The following is a 22,599-nucleotide window of genomic DNA, read 5'->3' on the forward strand; positions in this document are numbered from 1 at the left end:
CACTTGTAGTTATTTTTCATATTTACTTCTTATTTGATGTATCAAAATAAGTTTGAAAATGAGTTAAATGAGTAATTATATTTGAACAGTTGATTTGTGATTCAAATGGCAGACATAAATTGACTAAGTGTATATCGTAGTAACTTGCATTTGGTTGAATGGTGGGATATTTTCACATTTAGGGTAGGTTTACGTAGGTGCCTAGTACGAATTGGTGGGTTGGATCATGAAAAAGATGGTATTAGAGCTTAGGTGATCAGTTTCTTAGTACAAGATGGTATCAAATTTTTACGAATTTGTGTGATGACGTCCAATTTAAATCTATAAGAAGCTATAAGGTACTTAGGAATTAATTTAATTTTTTTTTTCTATCGTGTCATCTCAATGTTGTATCCCCAGATTAAATCCAATTTGTATTTTGTCTATTTAAATTGATATCTCTATCGTCATAATTGGGACTAGTTGGTCCAAAGTGATATCTTTTAACATGAAAAGGTTGGGACAAGACATTCAACTAATAGAGGTCAATAAAAAACATAGGTAGCGGATTGTTATGTTTTGTTGATATGATGTTAAGTACTTAGGGTGTAGCATTTATGTGTTAAATATGTCTATGTGGATTGTTGATTGGGACGTATGTAAAATGCTTGGTGATGCTCGAAGTTTTGAACATGGTGTGTTGACAATGTATGTATAATTATGTGATTGTAGCCAAACAGTCCAGCGGGCGTAAGGACTAGTGTGATCCTGAGAGTGTCTTCATTTCGTAATTTGAGGTACGACTCATCTCTTTTTCATTTAGAGTACTACTTGACTTCTATCCGATCTTGAGTGAATCACCTAGGTGCCTGACTGTTAATGGAAAACCTTTGAAGGTATCAAGAGTAATAAAGTTGATGAAAGTATAGTCTTAGTTAATTTGATAGATGAAAATGGTGTAAGTTGTGGCCCGGAATCAATAGAATTGTGAATTCAATATATATTATGTGTAACCAATAGGTTAATATGCTACTAACACTTACATAAAGAGAAATATTGTGTTGAAAAAAACTTGAGAGCAGGTAAGGGAAAAATCAATGCGAAGCCACAGGAGGCTACCGTTGCAGTGGTAAAATTAACAGCTGCAGCGGCTCCAGGAAAAATCATGCTAGGTATTCTCCCTTATTTTCTCAATGTTCAATCATTGCGAAGGAACCCTATTTTTGAGATAATAAAATGATAGAAATATATCCAACACGCATTATAATCAAGTAAGATTAGGAAGGAAAAACGTCCAAAAGTTCAAGAAATAAAAAGAGTAATTATTTGTTACATGCCCTTAATAGGAGTAACCCAAACCCAAAACCTTAAAACATAAACAAGGGGAAGAAACAACTATCTAGTAGCATTAGCTCTGAGGATTGACGCATTCGAACCTTTCTCCTCCATGCCACTAAGTCTGTGTGGCTACCAACTGTGCAAGCATGTGAATAGATTGCCTGAATAGGTGGGACTCCCATAGTAGCATCAATCTTAGGAGTCTGAGCTCTATTTCGGGTCCTCATCCCATGAGTGAGACGGACCTCATCTGTCTGTGCATTCTGATCGATAATACGACGGGGAGGCATTATTATTTTTCTGAAACACAAGAGGCCATTAATTAAGGGATAATTCAGACTCTGAAGTACGAACTAAACCACAAAGAAGATAAATATTCTTAAACTCCTAGTAGCCTCCTACTTATAAGTGTGGTGCGCTACATACCCATAAATAAGATTCTACCCGACGCGATTTTGCAGAAATCCTGAGACCATGAACCGTGCTCTGATACCAAGTTTATCATGACCCAAACTAGGGCCTGACCGTGACAGACATCTCAAACTATGAAGGCTCGAATGTCCTACTTTATCTGATAGTCATGCACAACATTCATATAATAAGAGAATATGCGAAAATAAAATTTGATACGGAAACATGGTCATTACCTCTGAGTTTCAAGACATGAGAATGAAAGTTACAATTCAAAACATCTGAATATGATCTGACTCGGTCCGTGAAATCTCTACTATATCTCAAAACTATTCTGAAAACTGGGACAAGGCCCCCAGTAGACCAAAACAAAGAAATAACATAATCTAAAATAATAGGCCTTTTGGAACAAAGAAAGCTCACCTCTGCACGGATCACTTCTCTTTAGATACTCTACTGATTAGCTGGACCCCTAGACTGACTCTCCGAACCTGAGAGGTAGGGGGTTAATACAATTGTACTGGTACGCAGAGCAAATCCAAAATAATAATTTATATTCAACATATACGAGAGCAATTTAAAATATTTCATAAACATATTATATAGTAAAAAATCTCATGAGCATTTCTGAAAGACTTTAAAAAATCATCTGAACTCAGTGACACTCTTTCTTTTACTTCTGCGCTAGGTGGTATACCCTACAACTCTGAAATTCCACGGGCTATATGGAATCCACCATTGACTCGGCGGGGAAGCCTCCAACCCAAGTGTGCCACAAGGGTTGGAGTCTCTGACTCTACTACGCCACACAGCTATCGCCAACGTAAAAGTAATCTATCCAGATCAACAAATCACAGTTTTAGGATAAGAGTTACTTGAACTCTAGCCCTCTTCAGGCAACCACCTAACTCTCTTTATGCCTATTTTTAACTCTTTAAAACATGCATTCTCTGAAAACTCTAACTCTATTGTGGCATACATTTATATGGTATCGTCATACCATTGACTTGTAAGTCACATCTTTGATCCATTATTAGCATATAATAATCTCTGTTTCAAAACGTAAATCTGGGACCACCATATCAATAAGTCATTTCAAGAAACTCTTTCCTAAAGCTCATGTAAACATATGTAAGAACCTCTTTTTTTCAACATTCAAATACACAAGGTGGTCATGTCAAAAATGTCAATCACATGAAATTCTTTCTTTTTAAAACAAGAACGAAATCATACCAAGAAACTCCCTCTCATCATCATCAAAATCATGTTAAATACTTGGAAATTGAAAAGATCCCCTTCAAAATATTAATCAAGAATCTTAAATCATTCCTAACAAGTTCATCAACTCTAAATCATCAAAGAGAGGTATTTCAATAATAATGCTCTCTATCAAATCTTCAACATCATGCATATTCATATAGGTTTAAATCAATTTAAGGGGCAAAGTCCTAAAGGCCAAAACAACAATATTATTACACATGCATAAAGCATAATAAAATCATGGATCTTAAAACCCCTTTAGCAAATTCATGCTTGATTTTTAAATCATAATTGGGTGTTTCAACAAGCCCATGTAGTTTTAGGATAAAACCCACGTACCTCAATTTAGAAATTTGATAGATGATTCTTGAAGCCTACGGTTTGGGGATTCCAAATCTTCACTCAGTTTTAAAAACCCACGGTTGAATCTTGAGTTAATTGGGTTTTTAGTTTGAAACCCTAGAGAGCGTTCTTGTGAATTTTTGAAGAGAATATGAATAATGTGGTCACTTGAGAGTATAATCCCGTATTTAAGCTAATAAGGGGGTGGAAAATACCTAATTTACTCTTAATGAGACGGAATAAAATATAACTGGGAGCCCGATTTTATGGGCCACCGCGACACGCCATAATCGCACACCCCACAATCGCGGTGGCTCACTGAAAATTGACGAATGGGATTCTAAGGGTCACCGCGATGCGGAGCCATCGCATTGTCCCACTGGTTGGGACCTAAAATTTCAGCGCGATGCGCCACAAATGCGCTAGGCTACAAGAATCTGACAATTGTTAAATAGACCCCCTCCGCGACGCGCCAAGCATAAAAATGATGGTATTTTCGACTAGGACTTAAATTAACCAAAATTTCTTGCCTGGGTATCGAATTTGAGCGAATCTTAAATCGGAGGAAAGCTTATCAAATTTCTCATGTGATGAAAAGTCAAAATTAGGAAAAAATAATTTTCTAGTCTTTAACTAAGAGCATATTACCATGAGCTAACTCATGGACGATGCGGGGTGTTACATTTGCCGAGTTGTACTTTCCCATATGTTCCTTATTTTGATGTAGTAGCTATAAATCCAGCGTATCTACAATTTGTCCTTTTATGTTATAGACTCCACAGGTGCTTGCACAAGGAATTCTTGTTCCAAATTTCCATGTCTATCACATTAAATCCCCCTTTGTCCAGGGTTGGCAAATCTTCTCCCAAGATAACAATATTTTTTGTAATTTCATTACTCCCTGTCCACATGAAGCTCTTACAAACAACTTTAACTAATTGTATAATCTTCTTTGGCATAAGAAATATATGCAACCAATAGCTCTGTATAACATATAAAACACTTTTAACTAATTGTATATAAGAGCATCTTAACAGTTTATGTGGTGATCCTACTTACCAATTTATCGGCTAGAGGTGTACACTAAGCCCCAGATAGTTTTTTTGTACTCAAAAGCATGCTCCTCTTATGGGAATTCAAGCAAGTAAAGAATCTCCTTTTTCACTCTTTGGTTAACAACACCAAAGAAGACTGTACTCTTCCTAGTATTCACCTGTAGCCCTGAAGCCAACGAAAATTGTTGGAAGCACTGATAAAGCAGTTGGACCGATAAAGTATCACCTCAATAAAAAAGAAGTAAATCATCTGCAAACCCAAGTTGTATAATTCCTAGCTTCTCATACATGGGATGGAAATTAAAGTCAGTTTGTTGCTTTAAAGTTTTCAAGCTAGTATTTTGTCAGATAATCTATAGCCAATACAAATAGGTAAGGGGATAGTGGATCCCCTTGCCGGTTCCTTTATTTTCTACAAAGGGTTTAGTTGTATTCCCATTAATAAGTATTTAATAAGACACCATTCTTATACACTCCATTATCGATCGACAAATATCTCAGTAAAAGCTAGTCCTCGAAGTACTTGTTTGAGAAAGTTCCAATTCAATGAATCGTACGCCTTCTACATTTCTAGCTTCATCATACACTTACGAGAAACCCCTTTCCTGCTATAGCTCTTCACCAGTTCATGACTTTTGATAATATTGACTGTAATATTCCTCCCTAGGATGAAAGCTGACATGCCAACATCCACCAAGTCATTCATAGCAATTTGCATTCTCCTAGTCAGCACTTTTGATATCAATTTGTACAAAACTATTCAACATGAAATCGGCAGGTACTCCTTAATGTTCTATGGGTGATTCACTTTTGGTATAAGTGTCACTTAAGTACAGTTTATAGGTCAGAACATTTTTCCAGTATAAAAAAGTCAAGGATAGCGTTTCTTACCTCATCTGTAACAATGTCGCAAGCATTTTTGAAAAAAAATAGGTATTCATGCCATCACACCTTCGCTAAACTATAAAGATCATTCAGTGCCTTCGCAATATCCTCAGTAGTCACTGGTCAAATTAGTTCGCTCTGCTTGGATATATTCAACACATGACCATTTTTAATAATCATTGGGTTAATTGCTAGCTTTCCCCCACCACTATCGCCTAGTAGGTTCTTGTAGAAATCCAATAGCTCCTTCACAATTGCATCAGGTTGTTGGAGTTGTTCGCCTTGCCTATTTATCAAACATGCTATATGAGTCTGGGAGCATCTTTGCTTCATACTAGCAAAGAAATACACATTGTTTGAGTCCCACCTTAGTATCCCAAATCACCCATATCCTCCCTCTAGTAGCAACACGCCATTAGATACCCAACTTTATCCAGTAATTATGTTAGGTACTACAGGTGCATCTTTTTGGTATTTAACTCTATGTTCTAATATAACTAATAACTTCATTCTAGCTTCTTTTATTGCCACCTTTAGCTCCCTAATTCTTTGAGCTTTCTTTGCACCCCTCATATTCCATGTAGCAATATTCATGGATATTCACTAGGATCGTCAGGCATAACCTTCGTCCCACTGACACTACATTCCTTATCACCACATTCATGACCCATATTGCTACTTCTTTAGTCAAAGGATGAAATACATTTCTTATATTAACATTGACCTTCTCCCCTATTAGGAATTTAGTATTTTTTGTAGAAGATTATTCCTTTTTATGTGACGCTGTTCCTCGAGTGTTATTTGTGCATATGTACCTATTTCAAACCCAGGTTAATCGATTCTGTACGCACACATACTCTCCCATGCACTATGACTCAATTTCCATCTTGTTGTTTCTGCTAGGTTTTCTTTGAGGTTCTTGCATTTCTTGCTCTTTTTTGGTTATGTTGCCATACATTCTCCCTTCTCTCTTTTTCTGGTTGAGCTTTTTCATGCACTATATCAGCCTTTGGGATAGGCTGCTTGCACTTGGCCTTGTTGTAATCATGCCCAATCTCTAAAAAAATTTCACAATAATCTGGCTCCCAATCGTATATAACCTCTTGATTGAACATCTTATCGGACGAGGTCCTGAACCTTGATATTCTTAAATAGTAGTCTGGTAATGTCAATCTCATGAACTAATAATCTTGCATAGGAGGTCCTGACTTTTTGTGGTACAATCATCTGCAAAATATAGGTTGCCCAGTATATTTCCTATGCTACTCAAGGCTTTCTTACCCAGCAACTCAGTGGCAGGTTCGGCAACTTTACCCATATAGGAATAATACTTAGCACTTCCTCATAAGAGATTGAAGTCCTTCGCCCAGTATTTGAAAGTTACTGACATATTAGTGATCATATAGCCTGAACACATCACCTTTTATTGCCCGTCTTTGGAACTGAAACGAATCACAAAGTAATAATAGTTATGATAAACGATCTGTAGCTTTCCTTGAAATTCCAATTAGACATTAGGAAATTTTCTTCAACACCAATGGATGGAGATTGTCCAATTATATACAAATTAATTGAGTTTTTCCACAATGCAATATCTTCATCAATTTCATCTTCATCCAGCTTTGCAATCTACTCACCATCATGCACTATAGGGGAAATAAATCCCAAATCCATTCCTCTGGTTTCTAGCTTCCTCTCGGCCATGATGCTTGACCAAGTGAAGAGGTTGGATACCTCGTTCTGTGGATGCATGTTTGGATCTATCGAGTTTATCGGAGATACTATGCCACTTCCTCTTGAGGTCTTCTGCCCAATAGGTTTAGGGCTCACCATTTTAGGAGCTATAGAACCAGTAGTAGCGGTATACTCCTTTAATATCCCCTTTGTCACGGTATCACCGATCAAATTTACCTCCCCCGCTGGCATTTGAGCATCCAGCACCAGTGATTGTGCCACTGTTACCATTACCAGTGTCTTCTTCACAACCTCAATTGCCCCAATATCCATTCCCTTCTTAGTTTGCCCTATAATAGGCAGTTTATTTTTCCCCTTTCCAGTGATTTTCCCATCATCCCCTTGAGTCCTAAGTCTCCCTCTCCCAATTCCGGTGTCGGTGCACGTTAAGTCACTAACAAGCGCTGAGAGCTTTTAAAGAGAGATGCAAGTTAATTTTTCTTGTTAAAATGGTGATTATCTAACCTCTTTTCATTTCGTATTATTTATTATTTATTTTTTCATTTAGCATAATTGTGTTAATATTTTAATTTTAAAATTAAAATAGAATCATTTATTGAATCGAATCATTTATTGAATAAAATTATAGACTTACGTTTTCTTTTCTTTTGAATTGTACTTATGTACGTTACTTTAAAATTTGATATAAGAATATTATGTTTAATTTCTTCGTTAAATTTTAAACTTATGTTATATTTTTTATTTTAATTTATTTATTTTAGTAGTATGGACTTGATATTTCACATTATCTTGGTAATTAGAATTGATAGATTATCATTTTGTCAAATATTTTGATAATTTGACATTATATCTATAATATTAATGTTTTTATCAAATATGTATTTCATGATGTTCTTAAAAATAATATACTTTTAGTTTTATGATTAATTTAATTAAAATATACTAATTTAAAAAAAGAAATATTAATTAATGTTGTATATATTAGTTAAGAACAGATGTTTGTTAATTAATATATATTTAAAAGACAATATATATCTTAAATATCTAATTTATTATCCTTTATGTAGCCCTTATTTGACAAAATATTAGTAGTAATTTTTAATTTTTAATAATTAACTTTTATTTTAAAATTTTAATATAACTATGATTTTGTAAGACCCCGCAAAATTCTCTCGTAGTCTGAGCCTTAGAGTGTGTTCAGTGAAGTGTTAATCCCTCCCTAAAAGGTTGAGAAGTGTCTTCCCAAGTGAGAAGTATTTTAAACCATGTAGAATTTTCCTAATATCAATTTTTTGTCATGTAGAGCATTGAATAAGCTTTTTGTCGATATTAAATTCACCTAAATTCGACACTCAGGCGAAGAGTTAGAGCCATTTTAGTAAGACAGTGTACCACCGGTACTTTAGCGCGTCATGGAGCCAGCCAAAATGTCAATCGTCAAAATTTAGTAAGCCTCCGCGATTATGGCACGTCGCACCAAGGCTTAATTTCAGAGTTGTCAATTTTTAGTGAACCAAAGCGATTTTCAGTTCGCAACCAAGGTAGCAACGCGATTTCCGCCGCGTCGACCCACCAACCAGTTTCTCAATTGTCCAATTTCCAGTGAGCTGGCGCTATTCCACCGTATCGCGCCAGCATGTGAAATCAAGATTTTTAGATTAATTTTTTAAATTTCAAGGACCAGTTGGTAATTTCCAAAAGCCCCAAACCAGTCTATATAAGGGATCTATACCCTAAATAACGAAAATACTTCATTATTCATCAATTTTTCCCTAAATCAAAATATTTTTTCTCTCAAAAAGTCAAAAACCCTAGCCAAGAAATCAAGAATGAGCCTAAGAATTTCTTCAGGAACCTTCAAGAAAGAGTCTACTAAGGTATGCAGATGTTAATTCTTGGGTTCCTTTCATCCAAGAAGTTCAAGAACCCTTTTCTAAATTTCAAAGATCTTATTTTTATGAGTTTTCATGATTCATGTGAATTGAAATTGGAGTTCATGCTATTATTGAGTTTTAATTCATGTTTTGTTGTTGAGGTTCCAAGCTTTGATCCTAGTATGTGATATTTTTGTGATGTTCATACTAAACCCTCTTCAAGTTGCTTGTTAAGTGATGTGTTCATGTCAATAAAGTGTAGAAATTGTTGAATAAGCAAAGCATGCTCCCCATATGTTTGATAAAATGGTTATGTGAAGAAATTAGAGCCATTATAGCATGTTGACTAGAAATCCCCAATTGTGTGCAAGCTCATGCATGCCAAGTGTTTGTTGAAAACCCTTAGTGAATGAATTGTGACATGATAGCACAAAATTCTCCAATTATGTGCTCTTCGATACATGCTAAGACTTTAATACATGCTGAGTGTTTGATGTAAGACCTTGTTGAATGGAGTATGAGCCAATAGATTGTCTCCCTATACTATTACATGTTTATGATTTCTAAATACTTGAAGAGATGATTTAGTGATTGTGATAGTGAATGAATGTCCATGGTCTTGATTATTAAAGATTGCTTATGTTTTACTTTTATGTTATCGAGTCCTGGGGGTATTTATACCCGACAAATTAGCTGCAGTCTAGAGCCCGTGTCAGTTTTCTTGATAATCTCGGTGAAGCCACGACTCTTAGAACTCAGCGAGTTATAGAACTCTGTACTCTCAGACAGATACAGAACTTAAGAAATCTCAAAAATATCAGTAATCTCAGTATCGCTAATATTCTAGCCTCAGTTCAGTACTCAGCTCAGACCTAGTAGTATTCAAGTGTTCAATTCAGAACTCAGTATCATACAGTCAGATAACGAGATTCAGTAGTATTCCGTTAGATATGAAACCAAGTAAATTCAGCGTAACTCAGTCAGATCATTCGAGAAATATGATCAGTATCAGATTTAGTTCAGTTTAAGTTAAGAATCAGTTCAGAGTCTTTTAGTTGGGAGTAGGAGCTAGCATCGAGTGAGTGCAGGGATGACAGCTCCCCGTTAGAGAAATAGAGTCATTATGAGCAATCCCTGAACTCCAGAACTGTGTAACCAGTGCAGGATGCAGGAGTCACCCGTTGAAAAGGCTTTTCGCCCGCTAGATAGGCTTAACTATTATACTGCCTTAGGCTTGACTTCCTATGAGGGTCACCCGTTAGAGAGGCCTGACCAGAGAGGTCTTTACCCGTGGCACGATATTGATACCCTTCCAGCTGGGGTTATAGGTTGGACCCCACTGACTTAGATTTGGGGTATGTCGATTAAGTGAGCACTCCTACAATTACAGTTTTAGTATCAATCTTCAGAAAAAACCCAGAAATCAGGACTGTTAGATACAGTCATCTATCTCAGTAAGTAACTCAGATAGTTCCATTGACTCATGGACTACTCACTAGATAGTCATGGTCCCACATAAAGTTATTGATTAATCTCATTATCTGATCCAGAGATCACCCGTTAGATAGGCTTGATCTCAGTCTCAGATTCAGTTGAGTAATCTCATTATCAGATCTAGAGATCACCCGCTAGATAGGTTTAATCTCAGCGTCAGATTCAGTTGAGTAATATCATTATCAAATCTAAAGATCACCGCTAGATAGGTTTAATCTCAGTCTCAGATTCAGTTGAGTAATCTCATTATCAGATTCAGAGATCACCTGTTAGATAGGCTTGATCTTAGTCTCAGATTCAGTTGAGTATTCTTATTATCATATTCAGAGATCTTCCGCTAGATAGGTTTGATCTCAGATATAATCTTTTCTTATCATTGATAGTAGATTTTGGAATCATCCGTTAGAGAGGTTTGATATTTGATGCAGTCAGTCTAGAGTAGAAAGCTCAGAATTCAGTCATTGATATGAGTAGATTCAGTTAATCAGTTTCAGTATCATCAGTTTTCGAGATCACTCGCTAGATAAGACTGATCTCAACTCCAGTACTCAGTTACCAGATCAGATGATTTAGTGTTCAGTATCTCAGGCATTACTAGTTAGTTCAGATGACAGTAAAGTAGTATCCGAGTTTCAGTATTTTGAGTCATGATGATTTCAGTTATGGTTCGTGCATTCATGTATGTGTTCTCATTTAGTACTCTCATGATTATTCAGTTAAACATTTGTTCATGTATGAGCCCTTGCATTTAGCCGTACCTCATTTTCATACTCGATACATTCTCGTACTGATGTATTTGCGCTATGGTATTTTATTTGACACCATAGGTTCGGAGGCATGAGATCCAGAGTACCCTTAGCAGCTTAGTCCCAGTCAACAGCAGTAGACATAGCAATAAGTCCTCTTTAGTCAAGGATGATCCTTATTTTTATTATTATTGTATCAGACTTATTTTATTTTCAATAGATGGCGTTAATTAAGGACATGTCCCATCAACTCCACAGTTCAGACAGTTTAGAGGTTTTCGGACAGATGTATCATTATTCAGTTTTCAATTTTGACTATTTTATATGTTTTGAACCTTATGGCCAGTTTTCGTATTTATTATCTATATTATGCAGTGGTCAGTTACAATATCAGTAGAGGGTTAACTTGTGGTCCTTTGGGATTATGAGCACCGTGTGACATTTCGGTTCCAAAAAATTAGGTCATTACAAACTTAGTATCAGAGCCTAAGTTTCAATAGTGTCCTAGGGAGTCTGAAAAACCGCATCTAGTAGAGTCTTGTGCATGGGTGTGTTGCGCGCCACACTTATGTACAAAAGGCTATAAGATGTTTTTAGGAGCAGTTTCCCTTTTTTCAGTATTCATATCATGCGAGTGAGCATGAGCTCAAGTTGATCCTCAGTCTAATCCAACTCTTTCTTCTATTAACAGAGAATGCCTCTTCGCAGAGATAATGCCCATAGGGTTGATGACCAGCCGCCTCAGCTAGTACATTATGAGAATGAGAATGTGTCATATGCAGAGTTTCGGGTAGCTTTCTAGGTGCTAGCCCAAGCTGTGACTAATGTTCAGGGTAATCGTCGGGATATGGCCCCAGCTCAGCAAGATGAGAGTTCATCTGCAGCTAAAATTAGAGTTTTCATGAGAATGAACCCACCAGAGTTCTTTGGGTCAGTAGCAGGTGAGGACCCACAACTTTATATAGAGGAGGTAAGGAAGATCACCCAAATTATGCATATTTCTGATGAAGAGAGTGTAGAGTTAGCATCCTATAGGCTGAAGGATATTGCTCATGATTGGGTAGTGATATGGGAGAAGAGTAGAGAGGAGGGTGTAGCTCCCATGACTTGGTAGGAGTTTCAGGATGTCTTCTAGATAAGTTTTTCCCGCTAGATATAAGAGAGGCTAAGGTAGAAGCGTTTATGAACCTAAGGCAAGGCTCTATGATAGTGAAAGAGTAATGTCTTAAGTTTAACCAGTTAGCTAAGTATGCCCCTGACTTGATAGTTGACCCTAGAGCGAGTATAAGTAAGTTTGTGACTGGTGTATATTGGTTGGTATTGAAAGAGTGTAGAACCGCTATGCTCAATAGAGATATGGACCTTTCTAGGTTGATGATGCATGAGCAGTAGATTAAGGCAGATAAGATAAAAGAAAGAGAGAGAGTGAGTAAGAGAGCCAGAACAGGTAGTCATGGTTTTTCTCAGGCAGGGTCCCAGGGTGGTAACCGTTCTCAGCATAGTCAGAATTTGTCAGTCCCAGATCCATTCTCAGCTAGTGTATCCACACCAGAGTTTGGTGGTGTTAGTCATGATGGGGTGCCAGACCTCAAAGCTCGAAGTAGTGCTAGTAGTGTTTGTACCTATCCGCTTTGTGGAGAGTGTGGAAAGAGCTACCTAGGTATGTGTAGTGCCGGTAGTGAGGTATGATTTGGGTGTAGAGTGCTAGCTCAAAGGGGTAAAGAGTTTCATCAGCAGAGTGCCCCTTCCAGTGCCAGTAGTGGTCAGTGTCAGAACAGACTTCATGCACTTCAGACCCACCATGATCAAGAAAGGTTCCCTGATATAGATTTGGGCATGTTGTGATTCCTTCATCTTTATGATATGCATTGTTAGATCCTTTGATCCTATTTTGAGCTTATATGTTTGCATGAGTCATGCATTAGTTTCAGATCTCAGTCGGTCAATCATGACCCAGTTCGTAGGTGCCCCGTACACCGCCCTAATATTTCAGCGAAGTGTGTTAAGAGGGACATAGAGTCCTAAGGGGGAGATACCCTATGATATTGCAATGCTTTCATGTCATTAGACTTATTCAGTTACATTTTCAGACTCTCCTTATGAAGTTAACATCACTTATCATTGCATAACCATTCATGCTTTTGAGAGTCAGTACAATCAGACATTCATGCATTAGATATGCATGTTCAGTAGAAAGAGCTCAGTTTTTTAGTGTATTTACTCATGCATTCATGAAAACAACTCAGTTACGCATTTATGCATCAGATATGCATGTCTATTATGAGAATTCAGCTTATGAGTAGCTTCAGTCGAGTATTCTATGCATCAGATATGCATGTCCAGTATGAGAGTTAAAATATCAGTAGTTCCAGTTGCATAGTCATGTTTCAGATGCTCCCGTTCCTTGAGTAAGTTTAGTCGATCATTATTCTTAGCCTATCAAGCGACATTCGAGGATGAATGTTTCTAAGAGGGAAATATTGTAAGACCCCATCAAATTCTCTTATAGTCTGAGCCTTAGAGCGTGCTCAGTGAAGTGTTAATCCGACCCTAAAAGGTTGAGAAGTGCCATCCTAAGTGAGAAATATTTTGAACCATGTAGAATTTCTCTAATATCGATATTTTATCATGTAGACCATTGAATAAGCTTTTCGTCGATACCAAATTCGTGCAAATCTGACACTCGAGCGAATAGATAGAGCTATTTTAGTAAGACAGTGTACCACCTGTTACTTTAGCGCATCGCGGAGCCAGCCAAAATGGCAATAATCAAAATTCAGTGAGCCTCCACGATTATGGCGCGGTGCGCCAAGGCTTAATTTTAGAGTTGTTGATTTATAGTTCACCCACGCGATTCCACCACGTGGTGGTTCTTTTTCAGTTCATAACCACGGTGGAAACACAATTTCCACCGCGTTGCGCCACCAACCAATTTCCCAAGTGTCCAGTTTCTAATGAGCTGGCGCGATTCCACCGCGTCATGCCAGCATATGAAATTGGTATTTTCAGATTTTGTTTTTAAATTTCAAGGACCAATTGGTAATTTTCTAAAGCCTCAAACCAGTCTATATAAGGAATCTATAGCCTAAATAACAAAAATACTTCATTATTCATCAATTTTTCCCCAAATCAAAATATTTTCTCTCTCAAGAAGTCAAGAACCCTAGCCAAGAAATCAAGAGCGAGCCTAAAGATTTCTTCAAGAACCTTCAAGAAAGAGTCTACTAAGGTATGCAAATGTTTATTCTTGGGTCCCTTTCATCCAAGAAGTTCAAGACGCCTTTTCTAAATATCAAAGATCTGATGTTTATGAGTTTTCATGATTCATGTGAATTGAAATTGGAGTTCATGCTATTATTGAGTTTTAATTTATGTTTTGTTGTTGAGGTTTCAAGCTTTGACCCTAGTATGTGATATTGATGTGATGTTCATAATAAACCCTCTTCAAGTGGCTTGTTAATTGAAGTGTTCATGTAAATTAAGTGTAGAAATTATTGAATAAGAAAATCATGCTCCCCATATGTTTGATAAAATGGTTATGTGAAGAAATTAGAGCCATTATAGCATGTTGACTAGAAATTTCCAATTGTATGCAAGCCTATGCATGCCAAGTATTTGTTGAAAAGCCTTAGTGAATGAATTCTGATATGATAGCATAAAATTTCCCAATTATGTGCTCATCGATACATGCTAAGAGTTTAATACATGCTCAGTGTTTGATGTAAGACCTTGTTGAATGGAGTATGAGCCAATAGCATGTCTCCCTATACTATTATATGTTTATGATTTCTAAATACTTGAAGAGATGCTTTAGTGATTGTGATAGTGAATAAATGTCCATGGTCTTGATTATTCAAGAATGGTTATATTTTACTTTTGTGTTATCGAGTCCTGGGGGTATTTATACCCAACAAATTAGCTGCAGTCTAGAGCCCATGTTAGTTTACTTGATAATCTCGGTTAAGCCAGGACTCTTAGAACTTAGTGAGTTGTAGAACTCTGTACTCTCAGACATATACAGAACTTAAGAAATCTCAGAAATGTCAGTAATCTAAGTATCCCTAGTATTCTAGCCTCAGTTCAGTACTCAGCTCAGACCTAGTAGTATTTAAGTGTTCAGTTCAGAACTCAGTATCATGCAGTCAGTTAACGAGATTCAGTAGTATTTCATCAAATATGGAACCAAGTGAATTCAGCGTAACTCAGTCAGATCATTTGAGAAATATGATCAGTATCAGATTTAGTTCAGTTTAAGTTAAGAATTAGTTCAGAGTCTTTCAGTTGGGAGTAGAAGCTAGCACCGAGCGAGTGCAGGGAAGGCAGCTCCCCGTTAGAGAAATAGAGTTATTAGGAGCAATCCCTAAACTCCAGAACTGCATAGCTAGCGCAGGTAGTAGGAGTCACCCGTTAGAAAAGGCTTGTCACCTGCTAGATAGGCTTGACTATTATACTACCTTAGGTTTCACTTCTTGCGAGGGTCACCCATTAGAGAGGCTTGACCAGAGAGGTCTTTACCCATGGCATGGTATTGAAACCCTTCCATCTGGGGTTACAGGTTGGATCCCACCGGTTCAGATTTGGGGTATGTCAGTTAAGTGAGCACTCCTACAGTTATAGTTTCAGTATCAATCTTCAGAAAAGAACTCAAAAATTAGGACTGTCAGATACATTCATCTATTTCAGTAAGGAACTCAGATTGTTCCATTGACTCATGAACCACCCTCTGGATAGGTATGGTCTCACATAAAGTTATTGAGTAATCTTATTATTAGATCTAGAGATTACCTATTAGATAGGCTTGATCTCAGTCTCAGATTTAGTTGAGTAATATCATTATCAGATCCAGAGATCAGCCGTTAGATTGGTTTGATCTCAGTCTCAGATTCAGTTGAGTAATCTCATTATCAGATCCAGAGATCACCCGCTAGATAGGCTTGATCTCAATCTCATATTCAGTTGAGTATTTTTATTATTAGATTCAGAGATCTTCCGCTAGATAGGTTTGATCTCAGATATAATTTTTTCTTATCATTGATAGTAGATTTCGAAATCATCCGTTAGAGAGGTTTGATCTCCGATGCAGTCAGTCGAGAGTAAAAAGCTTAGAATTCAGTCATTGATATGAGTAGATTCAGTTAATCAGTTTTAGTATCATCAGTTTTTGAGATCACTCGCTAGATAAGACTGATCTCAACTCCAGTACTCAGTTTCCAGTATTAGATGATTCAGTGTTCAGTATCTCAGGCATTAGTAATGAGTTCAGATGGCAGTAAAGTAGTATCTAAGTTTCAGTATTTTGAGTCACGATGATTTCAATTATGGTTCGTGCATTCATGTATGTGTTCTCATTCAGTACTCTCATGATTATTCAATTAAGTAATTGTTCATGCATGAGCCCTTGCATTTAGCCTTACCTAATCTTCATACTTGATACATTCCCGTACTTACGCATTTGTGCTATGGTGTTTTATTTGACACCATAGGTTTGGACGCACGAGATCCAGAGTAAGCTTAGCAGCTTAATCCCAGTCAGCAGTAGTAGACATAGCAGTGAGTCCTCTTTAATCGAGGATGATCCTTATTTTTATTATTATTGTATCAGACTTAGTTTATTTTCAGTAGATGGAGTTAGTTGGGGACATATCTTATCAACTCTACTGTTTAGACAGTTTAAAGGCTTTTCAAACAGATGTATCAGTATTTTGTTTTCAATTTTGAGTATTTTTAGATGTTTTGAACCTTATGGCCAGTTTCCGCATTTATTATCTATATTATGCAGTTTTTAGGTACAATATCAGTAGTGGGTTAGTTTGTGTTCCTTTGGGATCATGAGCACCGTGTGACATTCCAATTCCACAAAATCGGGTCGTTACAGATTTAGACTTGTACAATAAAAAATACACTTTTAATTACAATGTGACAAACAAACAGATCAGCATAATTAATAAGCTAGTAATTACTACCATGATAATTACATTAATTTTAATTAATAGGTGGCTTTCCAAATAAACTCCAACTAAAGCATAAGAATATGTGTGGATTTTTGTAGACTCTTGGAAACGTGTCATCACATCTGTTTCATAAATAGAAGGGAAGATAGAAGACTTTAACGGTAAGACACTCACATACTCTCCCTAACAAAAATCTCTTAGGAACAGAAAACAATAAAACAATAACAACTCTAATTCTGTTCACATACCCTATCGGTGAACCACTACACCAGTGCTGCCCCCATTTTCCCTTTTGCTTGTTTCTCTGATCAGAATCTAAAGCCTCAATCCCATCATTTATTCATTGAACAATTGAAGTATACTCTGTCTAAAAAGGATTTGTATACAATTCGACATTCATGAAGATAGCAAATAAGAAGAAGTAAACCAACGAAAGAGCAAGAGAAAGAAAAATGGAGAAGAAGGATGATGAAATGAGTGAGCCATGTTTTAAGTTATCTAAAATATATACACATACATACAAAAATAATAATAATTTAGATGTTCTGAAACTAAGCCAAAAAAGATAAATATTATTAATAGTAAAGTAGACAAAAAATTTTAAGAGAAGATAAGAGATGGGAGTTTTTCATTCTTCCAAATATCAAATGTAAAAGTGTTTCAAATCTTTCAATTCCCTAAGTGCATACAATATGAATCCTATGCCTCTATTTATAATGTCATATAGAGGCATGTAAAAGGTTGTAATAAATATGGAATCAAACAAGAACATTATTGGAGAGGTTAAAGGGTGTGAGAGTTACACCCATAATAGTGTGAGATTAACTACACATCATGGAGAAAAAAGGTGGGAGTGACTTAATTTCTAACAGTTATGGACATTCATCATAAATATATTATTTTTATAACACTCCCCCTTAGTTGTCCATAAATGGTGTGCCTCATTAAAACCTTACTAGAAAAAAAGAACCATGTAGAAAAATTCCTAGTGAAGGAAAAAGAGTACACATATCTTATAATACACGTTTATTTGTTGCCTCGTTAAAAACTTGCTAGGAAAATCTATTGGGACAAAACCTAGGCCAAGAAAAAAGAGTACAGTGCGTATTTTACTCCCCCTAATGCAAACATTATTTAACTTCTTAAAGATGATGCTTTCAATCTTATATGTTAGCTTTCAAATATTGATATTTATTTTGCCTTTGAGATCAAAACACATTCATGAAGATGTTGCATTCTTGAAATTATTCTGATATGTTGATTTCTATTTCTTGGACATGTTAAGCCTTTAAACTTTGCTAAATAAATTCTTAACAATCAATTTATTTGTAACCTCATCGTCGTAAGTCATTTGCACATTGAACTTGTTCTTAGCAACAACCAATTAGTTGTGAAATCTTTCATTTAATTGATCTAGATCAAATATTCTTCCTGTGTTTGCATAACCAACAATCTTTTGGCAATATTTGTTAGAAATAATAAATCCATATCAATAATATTTAATTTTACTCACATTCACATAAAAGTGAAATTATGTCTTTCTACACATTAATAAAAATTATCCTCATGTATAGAAATAAAAATATATAAAAATGCACCAATTGGACTAATATATGGTATTTTCTAACCATTTTATGAGATTGAAATTGATCTTTCTTAATAAGTGATTCACAATTATTGTGATATTCAATGGATCAAATCTCTTTTAAATCCTTTAAGGATTTTCCTATAACATTAGCAGTCTGGCTAGACATCGCAGTCATTCGTTATACGCATTTAAGATTTTCATACATCATCAGATTTAAAGAAACCTTATTGAATCCACCATGGGAGAACACATCTCCAAATAATAATGCCAGGACTTTAGGAATAACCTTTATACCTCAAAGGTACAAATCGTATTTTATATCTTATGATTTTACTTTTTGTACAATCACCAATTGGTATCTAACTGGTATATTAACTTAGTCTAATGACTAATTCCAAAACATCACTTTTCAAGTGAAACATAATATACTTGAATTGAGTATTTTATTTGTCCATACGATTTGACAGATTTAAATTTAAGATCCTCATTACCATTTATAATGGTGAGCGCTACATTATACCAAAGATATCATCGACGGTTATTTGATATCGATTTCAATAAGACTAAACTTATCAAGATCTCTTTATATCATTTTCAGGAACCTGTACTTTTGTCAGGGTTTTATGAAGTATTATGTCATAGTCCTCTTTTAATGCACTTGTCTCATTATCAAAACCATCTTGATAATTTGCTCGTCTCTTTCTTTAAAGAGTTCTATATTTGGTACCAATTGATTTATCATGTTTCAGGCATGCCATAGACTCTGTCCTTCAAGAATTTTTTATTGGAGCATTTACAGCTGAATTATAACACAGGGTCAGTCTGGCAATGAACTTGTAACATTTCGTAAATCATGAATTATCAATTGAACTTCAAATTCACTATATTTTTTTTTACGAGGATCTAGATAGTTTATTCCGTACATTTCAGTTATAATGTTATCTCCCCCTAATGTTAGAAAATCTAATATTCACCCCAGCCTTATTTTGGAATCCATCTGTAAGACCCCGCAAAATCCTAGTTGTTTCAGGCATAGATAACATGTCAAAAGAGGTTCAGACTTAGAAAATTTCAGCTAAGTATTGACACTTAGTCTCATTTTTGTCCTCGATATTTCAATGACTTTATTTTCAATCCTTACGACCTTAAAATGTCAATTTTTAAGTCGATTCATGATTCGGGATGTCAATAGGTGTTCTCGGATGAGTTTTAGATTTTTTTTGAATATTGTTAGAAGCCTAATTTGATGTCTAACACAGTGAATCAATGTGACCTCAATGCGTCGCATCATCCATCGTATCGACAGTATCATCACAAGCTCAAGAGTGCAATTATCAGTGAGCAGCTGCAACGCGCTGCGTCTGCCATCACATCAAACCTATCATCACATTGCGTCGGTCTGTGAGTCGCTGGACACGTTTTTTGTAATTAAGTCAACATCTATAGGGGTAATTAAGTCAATTTCCCCACTTTTATTCAGCCCTAAAACATAAAATTTAGCTATCCTAAGGGAAAAATCACTCACTTTCTCTTAAATCCTCTTAAGAACAAAACCCTAGGTCATTTAATTTCAAGTCCAAGCTTCAAGAACGCACCAATGATTTTCACGAATTTAATTACCAAGGTATGTTAGGTGTTCATCCTTTGGTTTTCTTCCACCCTTGGAGTTCAAGAACCCTTTTTTAAACTACAAGTTTATTGATTTCATAATTTACATGTTTGAATTTAGATTATGTTCATGTATGTATTGATGCTTAGTTTTCAAATCAAGATTCAATACAAGATTCAAGTGAATTAATTAGCATGTGTGTAGAGTTATGTGATTCTCATGTTAAACCCTTGAATCACAAGTTGGAGGTTGTAGCCATTATGTTTATATTTTGATGAATTCCATGTACATTGATTATACTCCCCAAGTGTTTGATAGAATGACTGTGTAAATTGAGTAGTGAATTCATGATATGTTATCATGTGGTCCCATTCATGCACAAGTTCATGCCTCTCAAGTGTTTAACAAAATGTCTAAATGAATGCATGGTGAATAAGTAGTTACTGTAATATTTTCAAGATTTTTCCATGTTTTGCTATTGATGCTATCGAGTCCTGTGGGTATTCAATACCCAAAAAATCTATGTTTACCTAGAATTATAGTAGCTACAGAATAGTCTCAGTAATGTCACGAACAATAGTACTCGTTCAGTTACAGAACTCAGTAAACTTAGTCCAGTTCAGTCAGTTAACATGATCAGTAATAGTTCATCAAGCCTAGTACATTCTAGTGATCAGTTCCGTATCTATTCAGTTGGGAGTAAGATTTAGCACTAAGAGAACCTAGGGATTGGGGCTCACCTGCCAATTGAGGTGTGACCTTTAGTAACAGTCCCTTAGTTCCAGAACTACATAGCCAGCGTAGGTTGACTATATCAACCTGCTAGTTGAGGGTTGATAAATTGTTCACTTGCCAGTTGAGGGTAGCACATATCTCACCTGCCAGATGAGGGTGATTCTTTAGTGAATCGACATATCCATTGTTAGTACCCATGGCATGGTGCTAACACCCTTCCAACTGGGGTCACAGGTTTGACCCTAACTTAGTTTATAATTGGGGTATACCAGTTAGATGAACACTCCCATAGTTACAGTTACAGTTATAGAATTATTATAAAACTCAGTTTAGTTCTATAGAATCAAGACTGTCAGAAACAGTCACCCAGTTATCAGTAATCGTAGATATCAGCCACTTAGTTATTAGAACTCAGTATTCAGTTTCATAATGATCTCAGATACAGTAGATATATATATATATATATATATATATATATATATATATATATATGTAAAGTATTGCATAATCCGCATTTACAACAGTTTTGGTTATTCATGTGCTCTCATTTGCTTATTTTATGATGTTCATTCAGTCAGTTATCATCTCATGCATACGAACCCATGTATATCAGCCTACCTTACTTAGCATACTAGTGCATTTAATGTACTGATGCATACTCTTTCTTTTGCGCTATGATGTCTCATATCATAAGTTCAGACGCACGAGCTCCTGATCGTGCTTAGCTGCCTAGGTTATCAGTAGCCGTTATAGTGGTGAGTCCTTATATTTCAAGGACAGAGTTATTTATTTCAATATTCTAGTAGTTCAGCATATTCAATAGTCAAATTTAGTTGGGGGCTTGTCCCATCAACTCCCCATTCAGACAAATAGAGGCTTTCAGACTAGACTAGTTCAGACAGATGTTCAGTTTTTTAGTAAGTCTATCAGTATTTAGTATTTATTTCAATATTATAGTAGTTCAGCATATTCAATAGTCGAATTTAGTTGGGGGCTTATCCCATCAACTCCCTATTCAGACAAATAGAGGCTTTTAGACTAGACTAGTTCAGACAAATGTTCAGTTTTTCAATAAGTCTATCAGTACTTAGTATTTATTTCAGTATTTTGAGAACCTTATGGCATTTTAGTTATATTTCCACATATATGATCAGTATTATTATTTAGTGCTCACAGCAGGTACCAGTCATGAGTTAGCTTGTGGTTCTTCAGGATTGTAAGCACCTTGTGACGTCCAGGATATAGACTCGGGGCATTACAAACTTGGTATCAGAGCCTAAGATTCAACACAGTCCTAGGGAGTGTGAAAGCTGCATCAAGTAGAGTCTTGTGCATGGGTGTGTAGCGCGCCACACTTATGGATAAGAGGCTGTGAGGCATTTTTAGGAAAAATTTCCAATTTTTCAGTATTCATGTCGTACGAGTGAACATGAGCTCAAGTTAAACTCTCTCTATAATCCAAGTTTCCCTTTTATTTACAGAATATGTCTCCTAAAAAAATGAATGGAAGAAGAATCGAACACGAGTCAGCACCTCTTCCCATTCAGGCAGATCTCTCGGATGAGCATGTTTCTCACGCAGAATTCAGAGCAACTTTCACCACTCTATCCCTTTCTGTAGCTGCCCAGAATGAATGC

At 36.0% G+C, this 22,599-nt stretch overlaps 1 long non-coding RNA gene across 2 annotated transcripts; it reads right to left on the minus strand.

Annotated features, from left to right (window-relative positions):
- Positions 1–1,246: 1,246 nt before the first annotated feature.
- On the minus strand, positions 1,247–7,462 carry LOC107851883. 2 transcript variants are annotated; one of them, XR_007048640.1, is made up of 4 exons: positions 5,277–7,462; positions 4,390–4,551; positions 1,744–2,219; positions 1,247–1,617 (listed from the first exon to the last, which is right to left on the minus strand). It is a non-coding gene; the product is annotated as an uncharacterized LOC107851883 (long non-coding RNA). The 2 variants fall into 2 exon arrangements; XR_007048639.1 differs by having other exon boundaries at positions 4,390–7,447.
- Positions 7,463–22,599: the final 15,137 nt, after the last annotated feature.

This window comes from Capsicum annuum, chromosome 12 (genome assembly GCF_002878395.1).
Source record: "Capsicum annuum cultivar UCD-10X-F1 chromosome 12, UCD10Xv1.1, whole genome shotgun sequence".
NCBI lineage: Eukaryota > Viridiplantae > Streptophyta > Magnoliopsida > Solanales > Solanaceae > Capsicum > Capsicum annuum.